Below are 14299 nucleotides of genomic sequence, written 5' to 3' on the forward strand. Positions count from 1 at the left end.
AAAAAGAAAATAGTAGAGGAAGGGGAAATCCTACCAGCATCTTCAAGGGATACTATAGCATTAACTATATACTGACTATCGGAAAATAAATTGAATACAGAATTTTTAAACATCACAAAAGCCTGTAATACTGCCTTAAGCTCTACCTTTTGAGCTGATTGTTTGGGTACTAAAAATGTAAAAGTTTGATCAGGTGTAACTATTGCTGCTGTACCATTATTTGATCCATCAGTGAATATATTTGGAGCATTCCCGATAGGTGTTTTTCTTGTCATTTTTGGAAAAATTACAGGATGCGATGACCAAAAAGACAATAAAGGATTAGATGGTAAGTGGTTATCAAATGAAACATTAGATTTGCACATGATTATTGCCCAAGTATTTAACTCATTAGCTAACTCATCAATTTGATTCATAGTATATGGAGTAATAATTTTATTGGGAGAAATTCCAAACACTCCCTTTGCTGCTTTTATTCCTTTGAGTATTAATTGTCCTACAGCCTCAGGATACCTAGTAAGAATAGTGTTAGGAGAATAAGATAAATGTATCCATAATAATGGGCCTTCTTGCCAAAATACTCCTGTAGGAATATTTTTTGTTGGTAGTACAATAAATAATAAAGGCAAACTTATATCAATTCTATCCAAATGCATATTTTCCATATATGTTTCAATGATTTTTAATGCCTTTCTTGCTTCAGGCGTTAACATTCGGGGTGAATTTGGATCTGATGGACCTTTTAGGATATCAAATAAAGGTCCCAACTCTCCTGTTGGTATACCTAGATAAGGCCTTATCCAATTTATGTCTCCTAATAACTTTTGAAAGTCATTAAGTGATTTGAGTTGATCTACTCGTATTTGAATTTTTGGTGGGCGGACCATGGTTGAGGATAATAGAACTCCTAAATAATTAATTGGAAAATTTAATTGTACTTTATCTATTGCTATCTCTAGATTATAATTTTTTAATAAGTTTGTAAGTGTGGCATAACAGTCTAGCAATGTGTTTTTTGCTTTGTGTGCTAATAATACATCATCCATATAGTGAAATATTTGTAGTTCAGGATTTTGATTTCTAAGTGGCTGGATTACTTTGTTAACATAAATTTGACACATAGTTGGGCTGTTAGCCATCCCTTGAGGGAGTACTTTCCATTCATATCTCTGATCAGGACCTTCATGATTCAGTGCAGGGATAGTAAATGCAAAACGTGGACTATCCTCAGGATGAATTGGAATTGAAAAAAAACAATCTTTAATATCTATAACTAAAACATACCAAGTTTTTGGCAAAGCAGACAATTGAGGAATCCCCGATTGAGCAGGTCCCATAATAACCATCTCATTATTAATGGCTCTTAAATCTTGCAATAATCTCCATTTACCAGATTTCTTTTTGATGACAAAAATGGGAGTATTATGGGGAGATACAGAAGGTTGTATATGTCCTTCTGCTAATTGTTGTTTGACCAGATCATGGGCTGCTAGTATCTTTTCTTTAGTCAGGGGCCACTGAGGAACCCATACTGGTCTTTCTGATTTCCAAGTAATTTTTATTGTCTCAGTGGCCCTTTCTGAAAATCCAACCCATGTCTGTCTGTTCCTTGATCTATTTGTATTGGTGCTGCTATACCTTGTTCTTGTTTTCCTAATCTTTTTCCTTTCCTAAAACCTTGTCTAGTCATAATAGTGGGTGCGTTTTGGTTGATGTTATTTGTTAATGTCAAACCTAATTGATCTAGGACATCTCGTCCCCATAAATTTATAGGAAGATGATCCAATACATATGGCTGTATAGTTCCTTCACATCCTTCAGGATCCTTCCAATCTAATACCATTGCACTTCTATGGGGATTAGTCGCCACTCCTAGGCCTCGAAGCGTTTGAGTGGCTTGTTGTAATGGCCAATGTTTTGGCCATTCTTGACGAGAGATGATGCTAAGGTCTGCACCTGTATCCAGTAGCCCATTAAATTCATGTCCTTGAATATTTAGTTTTAGCATGGGGCGAGAATCTAAATTTAAAGACAGCATAGCCCAATCTACACCTGTGGAGCCTAATCCCTTGGAACCTCTTTCTGTAGCACGACTGGAAAATTTATCATGTAGGCTTGGTATTATTAGTAACTGTGCTATTCTATCTCCTGGTGAAATTACTGATATACCATTTGGAGAACTGGCTATAATTTTTATTTCACCTTCATAATCGGGATCAATTACCCCAGGACTTATCATAAGTCCTTTTAGAGTAGAAGAGCTGCGTCCCAATAATAAGCCTACTGTTCCTTTGGGAAGAGGTCCTTTCACCCCTGTGGGAATGATTTGAACTCCCATCTCTGGAGTTAGTACTGATCTGGCGGAGGCGCAGATGTCCAACCCTGCGCTCCCTCTGGTTTGTCTGATGAGGGATCTGATGGACAATGTGTCCTGGGCACTACCCTGATGGGTTTGCTGGGTTCCTCCAGTGCTCCGTATATTTGTGGTTTTGGGCCCCGGAGCATTGGGCCCCCCTGTCCATTTTTTGGCAATGGAGCCCAATGCCTTTCTCCACGATATCGTGGATAAACACTTGGTCCTTGTTCATTTTTTGATAATGGAGTACCCTCTATGGTGGTTTGAGAACGGCATTCATTAGCCCAATGTCTCCCTCTACGGCATCGTGGGCAAATACCCGGTATTCTACTCCTTTGATACCTAGTTTTGTTAAACCCTCCTCCTATGGGGCAATTCCTTTTAAAATGTCCTGTTTGTTCACAATTGTAGCATGTTCTTGGCCTGGAATCTAAAGCCTGTTTTACTGCAGCTGCCACAATTTGCCCTTGTTCATTAATGTCTCTGGCATCTAAAGCCTGTTTTACTGCAGCTGCCACAATTTTCCCTTGTTCATTAATGTCTCTGGCATCTAAAGCCTGTTTTACTGCAGCTGCCATGACTTGCTCTTGTTCATTAATGTCTCTACATAATTTAATATATGTGTTTAAATCTTCATGTTTCCATGGTCTAATGATATCTCTGCACCAACGATTCGCTTGGTCATAAGCCAGTTGTTTTATTAATGGCATTGCTTGTTCTGTATTCCCAAAAACTCTGGTAGCTGTTTGAATAAGCCTATCTACAAATTCAGCATAAGATTCATTAGTTCCTTGTATTATCTTAGATAATTGACCTTGTAAACCTCCATGTCCTTGTAAAGTCTTCCATGCCTTAACTGCATCTACAGCAATTTGTAAATATACACCAGGATCATATGCAATTTGTTGCTGCTGATCCTCATAAGGTCCCTTTCCTAACAACATATCTAGATTTCTCTGAGGATAACCAGCTGCTGCATTTCGCCTAGCCGTCTCCTTGCAAAATTCCTCATTGGCAACCTTCCATAACAGGTATTGTCCTCCATTTAGCACAGCTTTACACATATTAGCCCAATCTGCTGGCGTCATGTTCAAGTTGGTAATGGATTCGACCAAGCTTACAGTGAAGGGTGCTTGAGGACCATAGGTTATTACAGCCTCTTTTAGCTGCTTCACTGTTTTGAAATTTAAAGTATGGTAAATTCGCTGCCCTCCTACCTCAAATACAGGGCATGTTAATACTTGAGATCCTGTCGCAGGATCTGAACTATCCACTGCGGGGGTTGGGGGCCTCTCAGCATATGAAGGTGGCCTTGTCAGTTGGACACTTACGTCCTCTGGTGATAGAAAGGTGTTAGTAGCAGTCTCCTGTAGAGGTGGTGCTGTTGGTTGGACACTTAAGCCCTCTGGTGATAGAAAGGTTTTAGTAGCAGTCTCCTTTTGTAACTTTCCCCCTGATGGCTTTTTCTGCTCTAAACTTTCTTTCTCTGTCTGATTAGCTCGAAAGACCTTCTCTTTTACTTGAATCTTTTCCTCTTTCTGACTAACTTGAGAGACCTCCTCATTTACTTGAATCAATATGTCTTCTCCTTCCTCTACCTTTGTCTGAATTGAAGGTTTTGGACTAAGAAAACCAGATACCAATGCCCACAATGCCAATGTGCCAGCTGGCAGAGTTCCTGGGTTGTTTTTTTCTATTCTTTTTAAATCTTCACCATGATGGTTCCATTGTGATATATTTAACAACTCCTCCTTAAAAAGCCATGGGCTACATTTTTGCATTGTATCAACGTATGCCCTGACTGCTCTTGATTTTACTGGGATGCCTTCTTCCTCTAACAATTTACTTAACACTCTTTCAGTTTGTTTTTTACTAATTTCTGATCCCGTATTTCTACTATAATACAACCCAACAAGATAACACCAAACAAAACCGAGACAGAATGAAATAAAAATGGAACAACAAAAATTCATTATAGCCTTTCTATCCTCCTTACATGTGCATCCGTCCTTTCTCCCTATCTGTTCCTCAGACGTAAATAGTTTTTCCTCAGAAGTGAGCGGTTTTTCTCCCGTCTCACTCATCTCCAGGGACAGGCAACTTAAAACAAAAATGAAGCAAAACAAAAGAGGAATCTTAAAATGGCTCCCCATCCTCTCACCCTGCCCTCAGGGGCGAGCGGTTTACTTACCCTCAGTCGCTCCCCGTGCGAGCCACCAAATGCCGCAGTCTGGCTGGGCACAATTCAGGAGCCACTTGTCAAAAGAAACTAACTTTATTTTTAGAACCACACAAGATAAACAAAACAGCTCCTCAGGAAAAAACCCCTCAGAGCCCAACTGCCACCACCAGCTTCCCACAAGCCACACACACCCAACAACCTCCCACAATCCTCCTGCTCTTGAGGCCGATTGGCTGGGTCGCATGGGCGGAGCCAAAAAAGTCCCCCAATGAGCAGCTCCGTGGTCTGAAAGGGCAGGGAAACAGCCCAATGAGCATCACCGCAGAGGAGCCAATCAGCTAGATGTTGCTAGATGTTGCTGGGGCTGCTGTGAGCCAATCATCAGCTGGTAGTCTGAAAGGGCAGGGAAACAGCTCAATGAGCATCTCCACAGAGGAGCCAATCAGCTAGGTGTTGCTGGGGCCGCTGTGAGCCAATCATCAGCTGGCAGTCTGAAAGTTTGCTGGAGCCCCTTCGGCTGTGGCTCTCAACAACCCCCATCTCAAACAAAAGCAAAATCAACAAAAAATCCAGGTATGCCTATAATCCCAGTGGCTCTGGAGGCTCAGGCAAAAGGATTACAAGTTCAAAACCAGCAACTTAGCAAGGCCCTAAGCAACTTAGTGAGATCCTGTCTCAAAATAAAATATAAAAAAGGGCTGGGGATGTGGCTCAGTGGTTGAGTGCCCCTAGGTTCAATCCTTGGTACAAAAAAAAAAAAGAATATACAGATCTATGTCATTGGGATAGCTACTGCTGAGGACAGATTTATTGTCCTTGTGTGGTTATACAATGATTTATTCAATCAATTCCCTACTGACGTGTGGATTGCTTCCAAATTTGCTTGTACAAATAATGTTGAATAAAAAACCTTATGCATATGTTACTTCAAATCCATTCACATGTAATTCACTTTTGATTCACAGAAGGATTTCTGGACCAAACTCCAAGTGCATCTTTGCTAGATACTATGCCCTAGCCACTGCTGTAGCATATAAAACTCCTGGCTAGGATTTCTGTGACCATGTTCTTACTCCCAATAGTGATTTTGGAGTATAGCAACTTCTCAGAGAAATGACACTGGAGTCATCTCTGGAAAGAACAGGCAGATATGACCAACCAATGTGACACAGACACTTATCTTCCTTTCCTTTTCTGTTGTCCCTTTCCTCTGTCAGCATCACTCTCTTCAGGGCCTTTGTGAGGCCCCAGGGAACCCTGGTAATGACCCTTCTATCCCTGGCCTCTCTCATGTGTCTTTGAAAGGTCTTCTCACTTCATCAAAAAGCATCTCTTACATTTCCCTTGAGACCTTCTCTGAAAATTTATAAATAATCCACTACGAAGTTTTAATGACATCATATATTGCTGAATGGGGATTTCAGTTAAACACTGCCTTACCCAAAGGACCAACCCTAATGGTGGAAATTTCCATACCCAAAGTAGGCCTACTGATAAATCTATAGGGAGACTTGGCTCATGCTCCCTGTCTTTCTCTGAAGGCAAAGTACTGAATCCTCCTCTAGCAATCTTCTCTAACCATAGGTCTACACAAGGGGTGCGTCGATTGTTTCTTTACCTTTTACTCATATTGAGAAAATCCTGAGTTGAAAAGTCTGGTAATAGAAATATGGACCAATGTCTTATGAAAGAATGGTCCTTTGTACTCTTTTTTGAATAAACTCACCAAAGCCCTATAAGAAAACTGTTATTCTGGGAGTTAACTTTACTAAGAGTTTGGAAGAACAGTGGAATGAATCTGATCTAACTTTCCTATGAACATATGTGAATATAACACAGTGAATCTTACCATCATATATATCCACAAGACACTAATTTAAAAAACTATAAGCAAATAGCAGAAAGATCAGTAGGGCAGATGGAAGGGAATGGGGGAGGGGTGGGGAGGGAAAGGGGAAGTACGGGGGAACTGAATTAGAGCAAATTATATTCCATGTTTTTATAACGATGTCAAAATGAATCCTAATGTTATGCATAACTAAAAAGAATCAATAAAAAAGATCAATATGCCTATTTTACATATCTATAAAGCAGTAAACAATGCAAGTCCAATTGAGAAAACTATTAATGTTTGCAATGTAAACAAAATATAAATGTAATTATGATATATCTTATAAAATATATATATGGAATCATTAAAATACAAAAAAAAGAGTTTGGATTTGAGGACTGGTTAATTAGCAAATATTTGAGGGTCAAACCTCCATCCGAGAGACAGGAGCTAACAGATAAATCCATTCCCCTTTCTTTGTTGACCTAACTCTCCACCCGCAACTTCTTCCTGCCTCCACCAGCCAGGGAAGTCCTGAAGCAGGGTTGACAGAGCTTCTTTGGGACACACTCTCACAGACTGAGCAATCAATCTGCACTAAGAGGCAGCCAGTTTGCTAACACACCATTGTATTGGTTCTCTGTCCTTCTCTACTTCATGTGCCCAGTGCAGTAACAACATATATGCCCTCTACCTCTGCCTCTGCTTTTTGAGGAAATCAATCTAAAACATAAAATGTAAAAGGAGTGAGAGAAGTTATAGCAGCTACACTGGTTCTAATCAAGAAGTGCTGATAGAAAGAAGGAGTCAGACATTGGCAAGCAATGATTCAAAGTAGGATATAGCTCAACACAGACTGGGAAAAGGATATAGGCAAGGAAAGCTCCTTAGGCTAGGAAACATCAACCATCCTTTGTTAAAAACTGAGGGGAAAATTTCATAAGTAAAAAAAAAAAAAAACCCGCATAGTCAAAAGAAATATAACAAATAAAAGTATGCAAATTATAGTTACATGCAAAAGTTCTTAACAATCGAGAAGGAAAGAACACAAAAATACCTAAGAAACATGATCAGAGGGTTCATAGAAAAGAAAAGCAATGAATTTAAAATACATGAAAAAATGCTCAACTTCACTCATAATAAAGGAAATGCAAATCACAACTGCACTGAGATACTATTTCTTGTTTATCTGGCAAAAATTCAAGTTTCAAAATGCACTGTTAGTGAGACTGTGGGAACATAGGCACACTTATTCATTGCTGGTAGGAGTGCAAAATGTTTCAGCCCCTACAGAGGGGAATTTGGCATTATCTAGCAAAAAGGCAAATGCTTTTACATTTTGATTCAGCAATTCCACTTCTAAGAATCAAATGTAAATTATATCAGAACAGATTTGAAATAATAAACATAAGGTTATTTACTGAGAATTATTTATACAAACAATAATTTGGGAGCAATCCACATATCTATCAATGAGAATAGACTGAATAAACCACAAGGGATATTATATTGTCATTAAAAAAAAGTATGAGAATCTCTGTATTAGTTTACATGGCTGCTGTACCAAATTACTACCAACTTTATGGCTGAAAAAAGAAAGTTATGGGGCTGGGGTTGTGGCTCAGCAGTAGAGTGCTCACCTAGCACATGGGGCATTGGGTTCGATCCTCAGCACCACATACAAATGAAATAAAGGTATTGTGTCCAACTACAATTAAAACAAAATATTAAAAAAAGAAGAAAGTTATTATCTCAGAGTTCTGGAAGTCAGAAGTCCAAAATCAACATATCAGCAGGAATGGATAGCTCCTTTTTTTTCAAAAGTACCAGGGATTGAACCTAGGTGCTCAAACACTGAGCTACATTCCCAGCCTTTTTTATTTTTTATTTTGAGATAGGATCTCACTAAGTTGCTGGGGGCCTGGCTAAATTGCTAAGGCTGGCCTTAAACTTGTGATCCTCCTGTCTTAGCCTACAGAGCTGGGATTACAGAAGACCACCACCATGCCCAGTGGGATGGCTCCTTGGGGCTTTGAAGGGGAAATTGTTTTATACTTCCCTCCTTGCATCTGGTATAATCCTTGATATTCTTTAGCATGTAACTGTGCCATTTTAATCTCTACCTTTATCTTCACATGGTCTTCCTTTGTCTCATATATCTTTTATTTTTCTTTTTAATTTTTTTAGTTGAAGATAGACACAATACCTTTATTTTATTTATTTTTATGTGGTGCTAAGGATCAAACACAGTGCCTCACAAGTGCTAGGTGAGCACTCTATCACTGAGCCACAACCCCAGCCCCTCCTCTTTTCTTTTATAAAGACACTCCTGTTTAGATTTTGTGCTCACCTCAATCCAGAATGATCTCATCTCAAGATTCTTATCTTAACTACATCTACAAAAACCTTTATTCCAAATAATGCCACATTCTCAGGTACTAGATGGATGTATCTTTGGGGGGAAAAAATTAGACCTACTACAGTCCCCATACACTGATGCAGATTAATTTCTAGAACATATCACTAAGTCTACAGAGCAAAATATAGAACATTGTTTAAAATTTGTTTCTGTCTTTTTTAAAATTGTCTTTCGAGACAGGTTCTTGCTATGTTGCTCAGGCTAGACTTGAATTCATGATCCTCCTAGCTCAATCTTCTGAGTAGCTGGGATTATAGACGTGTGCTACTGTGGCCTGAACAGTGTTTGTAGTATATTTTGTGTGAGCAAGGAGAAAAAATAAGAATGCATATACACATATGCATGTATTTACATATGTGTGTACTTTCAAACAGTATCCCTAAAATAAGCCAGAAACTTATCAAAATGGTGAACTCTTGAGTGTGGGAGACAAAGGGAAAAGACAGGGATACAAAAGAGACTTCTGAATATACTTTTTAAAATATAGTTTTGGAATGAAAAAGATATAGGTTGGCAGAATGGATAAAAAAAACAAGACTCAACCATATATTATTTGAAAGACACTCAACTTATAGGGAAGAACAACAACAGGCTGAAAGTAAAAAGATGGAAATTAATACCCCATGCAAAAGGAGCCTGAAAACAAGTAAGAGTAGCTACTATCATATCTAACAAAGCAGACTTCAAGCTGAAATTAATCAAGAGACAAAGAAAGTCACTTCATTCTGGTAAAGGGAATGATCCAATAGAAAGATATAACAATAATAAATAATTATGCCCCAAATGTTTGTGCACATACTTACATAAAATAGACACACTCTAGCCTGGCTGCAGTGGTATAAGAGCCCCCCCAGACACCCAGTGGAATGGGTCTCCCACCTGGAGGGGCGAGTCCCCTATACCCTGGTTGCAGTGGTATAGGAACTCCCCCCTACACCTAGTTGGGAGGGGTCTCTCACCTGGAGGGGAGAGTCTCTGCTACCCTGGCTGCAGCGGTATAGGAGCCCCCCACCCAGGACACCTAGGTGAGTTTTCCAAGGAATCTCTGTACTGATTTCCATATTGGCTGCACCAATTTGCAGTCCCACCAGTTTCCTCCCCTCATTCTTGCCAACATTTATTGTTACTTGTATTCTTGATAATTGCCATTCTGACTGGAGTAAGATGAAATCTCAGTATAGTTTTAATTTGCATTTCTCTAATTGCTAAGGATTTTGAACATTTTTTCATATATTTGTTGACTGATGGTATTTCTTCTTCTGCAAAGTGCCTGTTCATTCCTTTGCCCATTTATTAATTGGGTTTTTGGGGGGTTTTTTGGCATTAAGTGTGTTGAGTTCTTTATACATCCTGTAGACTAATGCTCTATCTGAGGTGCTGGTGGCAGATTTTTTCTCTCTTCACATTCTCAATTGTTTTCTTTGCTGTGAAGAAGCTTTTTAGTTTAAAAATATAGAACAATTCACAAATCTGCTTGTCATCCTTGTGCAGGGGTCATGCTAATCTTCTCTGTATCATTCCAATTTTAGTATATGTGCTGCTGAAGCAAGCACTCAGTAAAGGCTCTTGGGACCTAAAAAATTATTATAAATCCAATGGACTTAACAGACTTTTACTATAAAAGATAACATCTACCAACAGCTGAATACACTTTCTTCTTAGCAGCTCATGGAACCTTCTCCAAAACAGACCACATTTTAGACCACAAAGTAACTTTTAGCAAATTCAGAAAACAAATCAAAGAACTGATATTATTCCTTGTAATAATGGAATGAAATTAAAAATCACCCCCCATAGAAACCATATAAACACATGGAGACTGAAAAATAAATGGGTAATAAAGAAGTTGTGGAGAAATTTAAAAATTCTTAAAACAAGAATAGGGATACAACATACAAGAACTCCAGGGACACTATGAAGGCAGTTCTAAAATGTAAGTTTATAATTATGAATGCCTACATAAGAAAATCAGAAAAATCTCAAGTAATAAACCTAATTATGTATCTCAAGTTCTCTGAAAAACAAGAACCAATTCCAAAACTAGTACAAAGGAAATAATTAAGATCAGAGCCAAAATCAACAAAAATAGAAAGAATTAAAAGATACAAGTTCTTTGAAAAGATAAATAACATGTATAGCCCTTAATCAAAAGAGAGAAGAACCAAATTAATAAAATTAGAGATGAAAAAAGAGAAATCACCACAGATAATACAGAAATCCAGAGGATTATTAGAGCCTATTTTGAAAACTTAGACTCAAATACATTATAAAACCTAGAAGAAATCAAACCATTTCTAGAAATATATAACTTGTCAAATTGAATCAAGAGGACATAGAAAACCTAAACAGATCAATAACTAGCAATGAGACAGAAGCAGTAATAAAAAGCCTTCCAACAAGAAAAATCCAGGATCAGATGGATTCTCAGCTGAATTCAATTAGACCTTTCAAAAAGAACTGATACCAATGGTCCCCAAATTATTCCATGGAATAGAAAGGGATGAAACACTTCCAAATTCATTATATGAGTCCAGGATTACACTTATACAAAAACCAGATAAGGATACATCCAGGAAAGAAAACTACAGACCCAAATCAGATGAACTTAGATGCAAAAATATTTAATAAAACATTAGCAAGTCAAATTCAGCAAACAACATATTAAGAAGATTATACATAATGACCAAGAAGATTATACATAATGAAACCAAGTTGGTTTCATTCCAGGACTGGAAGGATGGTTTAACATATTCAAATCAATAAATGTAACTCACTATATAAACCGAATTAAGAACAAAAATCATAGTCATCTCAATAAATGTAGAGAAAGTTTTGACAAAATCCAGCACTTGTTCATGATAAAAATACTGAAGAAACTAGGGATAGGAGGAACTTACTCAACATAATAAAGTAACCAAAGCCAACATCATAGTGAATGGGGAAAAACTAAAAGTATTTCCTTTAAAATCTGGAATGGGATAAGAATATACACTCTCACTATTCATATTCAATACAGTACTAGAATTTCTAGCCAGAGAAATCAGACAAGAGAAAGAAATAAAAATGATAAAAACAAGAAAGAAAACAAATTATCACTGTTTGCAGATGTTATGATCCTATACCTAGAAGATTCAAAAAGCTCCACCAAAAGACCACTAGAGCTAATAAACAAATTCAGCAAAGTTGCAGCTCACAAAATCTACAAAAATTAATAACTTTCCTATATGCCAATAATAAATATGTCACGAAAGAAATCAGGAAAACAGTCCCATTCACAATAGCTGCAAAAATAAACTATCTAGGAATAAATGTAACCAAGGTGGTAAAAGACCTCTACAATGAAAACTCTAGAACAGTGTAAAAGAAACTGAAGAAGATACAAGAAGATAGAGACCTTCCATGTTCATGGATAGGTAGAATTTATATTGTTAAATTGGCCATCCTCCCAAAAGCAATATACAGATTCAATGTAATCCCCATCAAAATATCAATGAAATTTTTCACAGAACTAGAAAAAAAGTCCTAAATTTCATTCTAGAGAATAAAAGACCCAGAATAGCCAAAGCAATTTTAAGCCAAAAAGCAATGCTGGAAGCATCACAATACTTGACTTCAAATTATACTGTAGAGCTATAGTAACAAAAATTGCATGGTACTGACATAAGAACAGAAACATAGACCAATGGTATAGAATAGAAAACACAGAGACAAACCTCCACAGATACACTCATCTGATCCTCATCAAACATAGCAAGAAACATGTTGTAGAAAAGACACAGCTTTTTTAGCAAATGGTGCTGGGAAAATTGGTTATCCATATGTAGAAGAATAAGCTCAGGGAATAATACCAAGTGTTAATAAATGGGATGGCATCAAACCAAAAGCTTCTGTACAGCAAAGTAAACAATTAGGAATGTGAGGAGAGAACCTACAAAATAGGAGAAAATCTTTGCCAGCTACTCTTCTGACAATATTTAAAATATATAAAGAACCCAAAAAACTCAACACCAAAAAGAAAAAACCCAATAAATGGGCAAATGAACTAAACAAACACCTCTTAAATGAAGGAATACAAATGGCCAACAAACATATAAAAAAAATTTCAATATCATTAGCAATTTAGGAAATGCATATTAAAACTACACTGAGATTCATCTCTAGTTAGAATGGCAGCCATCAAGAATGCAAACAATAACTGGGTGTGCTGATGCATGGCTGTAATCCTAGCAATTTGGGAGGCTGAGGCAGGAGGATCATGAATTCAAGGTTAGCCTCAGCAACTCAGCAAGGCCCTAAGCAAATCAGTGAGACCCTGTCTCAAATAAAATATAAAAAGGGCTGGGATGTGGCTCAGTGGTTAAGAACCCATGGGTTCAATCCCCAGTACCAAAATAAAAAAAGAAATGAAAAGATTACAAACAATAATAAATACTAAAGAGAATGTGGATAAAAAGGAACACTTTTATTGGTGGGTTGTAAACTAGTATAACCACTATGGAAATCAGTATAGCAGTTCCTCAAATTCCTAAGAATGGAACCACCATATGACTCAACTATACCACTCCTCAGTATTTATCCTAAAAAATTAAAGTCAACAAACTATAGTGATACATGCATACCCATGTTTATAGCAGCACAGTTTACAATAGCCAAACTATGGAACCAGCCTAGGTGTCCATCAATGAATGAATGGATACAGAAAATATGGTATACACACAATGGAGTTTTGTTCACCCATAAAAAGAATGAAATTATGTTATTTGCAGGAAAATGGATTGAACTTGAGAGCATTTTTAAGCAAAATAAGCCCAACTCATAGAGTCAAGGGTTATATGTTTTCTCTCATACAGAAGCTAGAGAGGAAAAAGAAAAAGAAAAGGGGGGGTCTCATGAAAATTGAAGATAAACAACTAGATTAGAGGAAAGAAACTAAGGAAAGGGAGTAGTGGAGGGAAAAATAAAATGCTCTGGAGTGATACTGAACAAATTATATTGTTATATTGTGTGTGTGCACAAGTATCTAACAATGAATCACACCATTATATACAACTGTAATGCACCCATAAAATATGGAAAAAATACAATAAAATTCTATTTTAACTTATCCATTCACATTTGTATTTTTAAGTAATATACATTCCTAATTTCCAGTCTACATACAGTTCATATTGTATTGCTTTACATAAAATGTAAGAAACTACAAGTATTTGTTTGTCCTTGTGTTTTAGTCAGCTTTTTCACTGCTATGACTAAAAGACCTGGCAAGAACAATTGTAGAGGAGGAAAAGTTTATTTGGGGGTCACAGTTTCAGAGGTCTCAGTCAGTAGGCTCCATTCCTCGGCGTTCCAGGTAAACTTGAATATCATGGCAGAAGAGTGTGGCAGGGAGAAGCAGCCCACCTGATGATCAGGAAGCAGAGAGACAGGCTCTCCTTTCCAGATACAAAATACATACCCCAAAGGCACACCTCCCAGGGACATACCTCTTCCAACCACACCCTTCTCACCTTC

General features: G+C 37.5%; 1 non-coding gene and 1 pseudogene across 1 annotated transcript; one reads left to right on the plus strand and one right to left on the minus strand.

Moving 5' to 3' along the window:
* Nucleotides 1–14299, plus strand: part of LOC143639391 (dapper homolog 1-like) — a 79286-nt pseudogene that overhangs the window by 17286 nt on the left and 47701 nt on the right.
* LOC143639613 (U6 spliceosomal RNA) lies at nucleotides 10235–10341 on the minus strand. The gene has a single exon (XR_013154756.1). It is a non-coding gene; the product is annotated as a U6 spliceosomal RNA (small nuclear RNA).

This window comes from Callospermophilus lateralis, chromosome X (assembly GCF_048772815.1).
Source record: "Callospermophilus lateralis isolate mCalLat2 chromosome X, mCalLat2.hap1, whole genome shotgun sequence".
In the NCBI taxonomy this organism is placed as follows: domain Eukaryota; kingdom Metazoa; phylum Chordata; class Mammalia; order Rodentia; family Sciuridae; genus Callospermophilus; species Callospermophilus lateralis.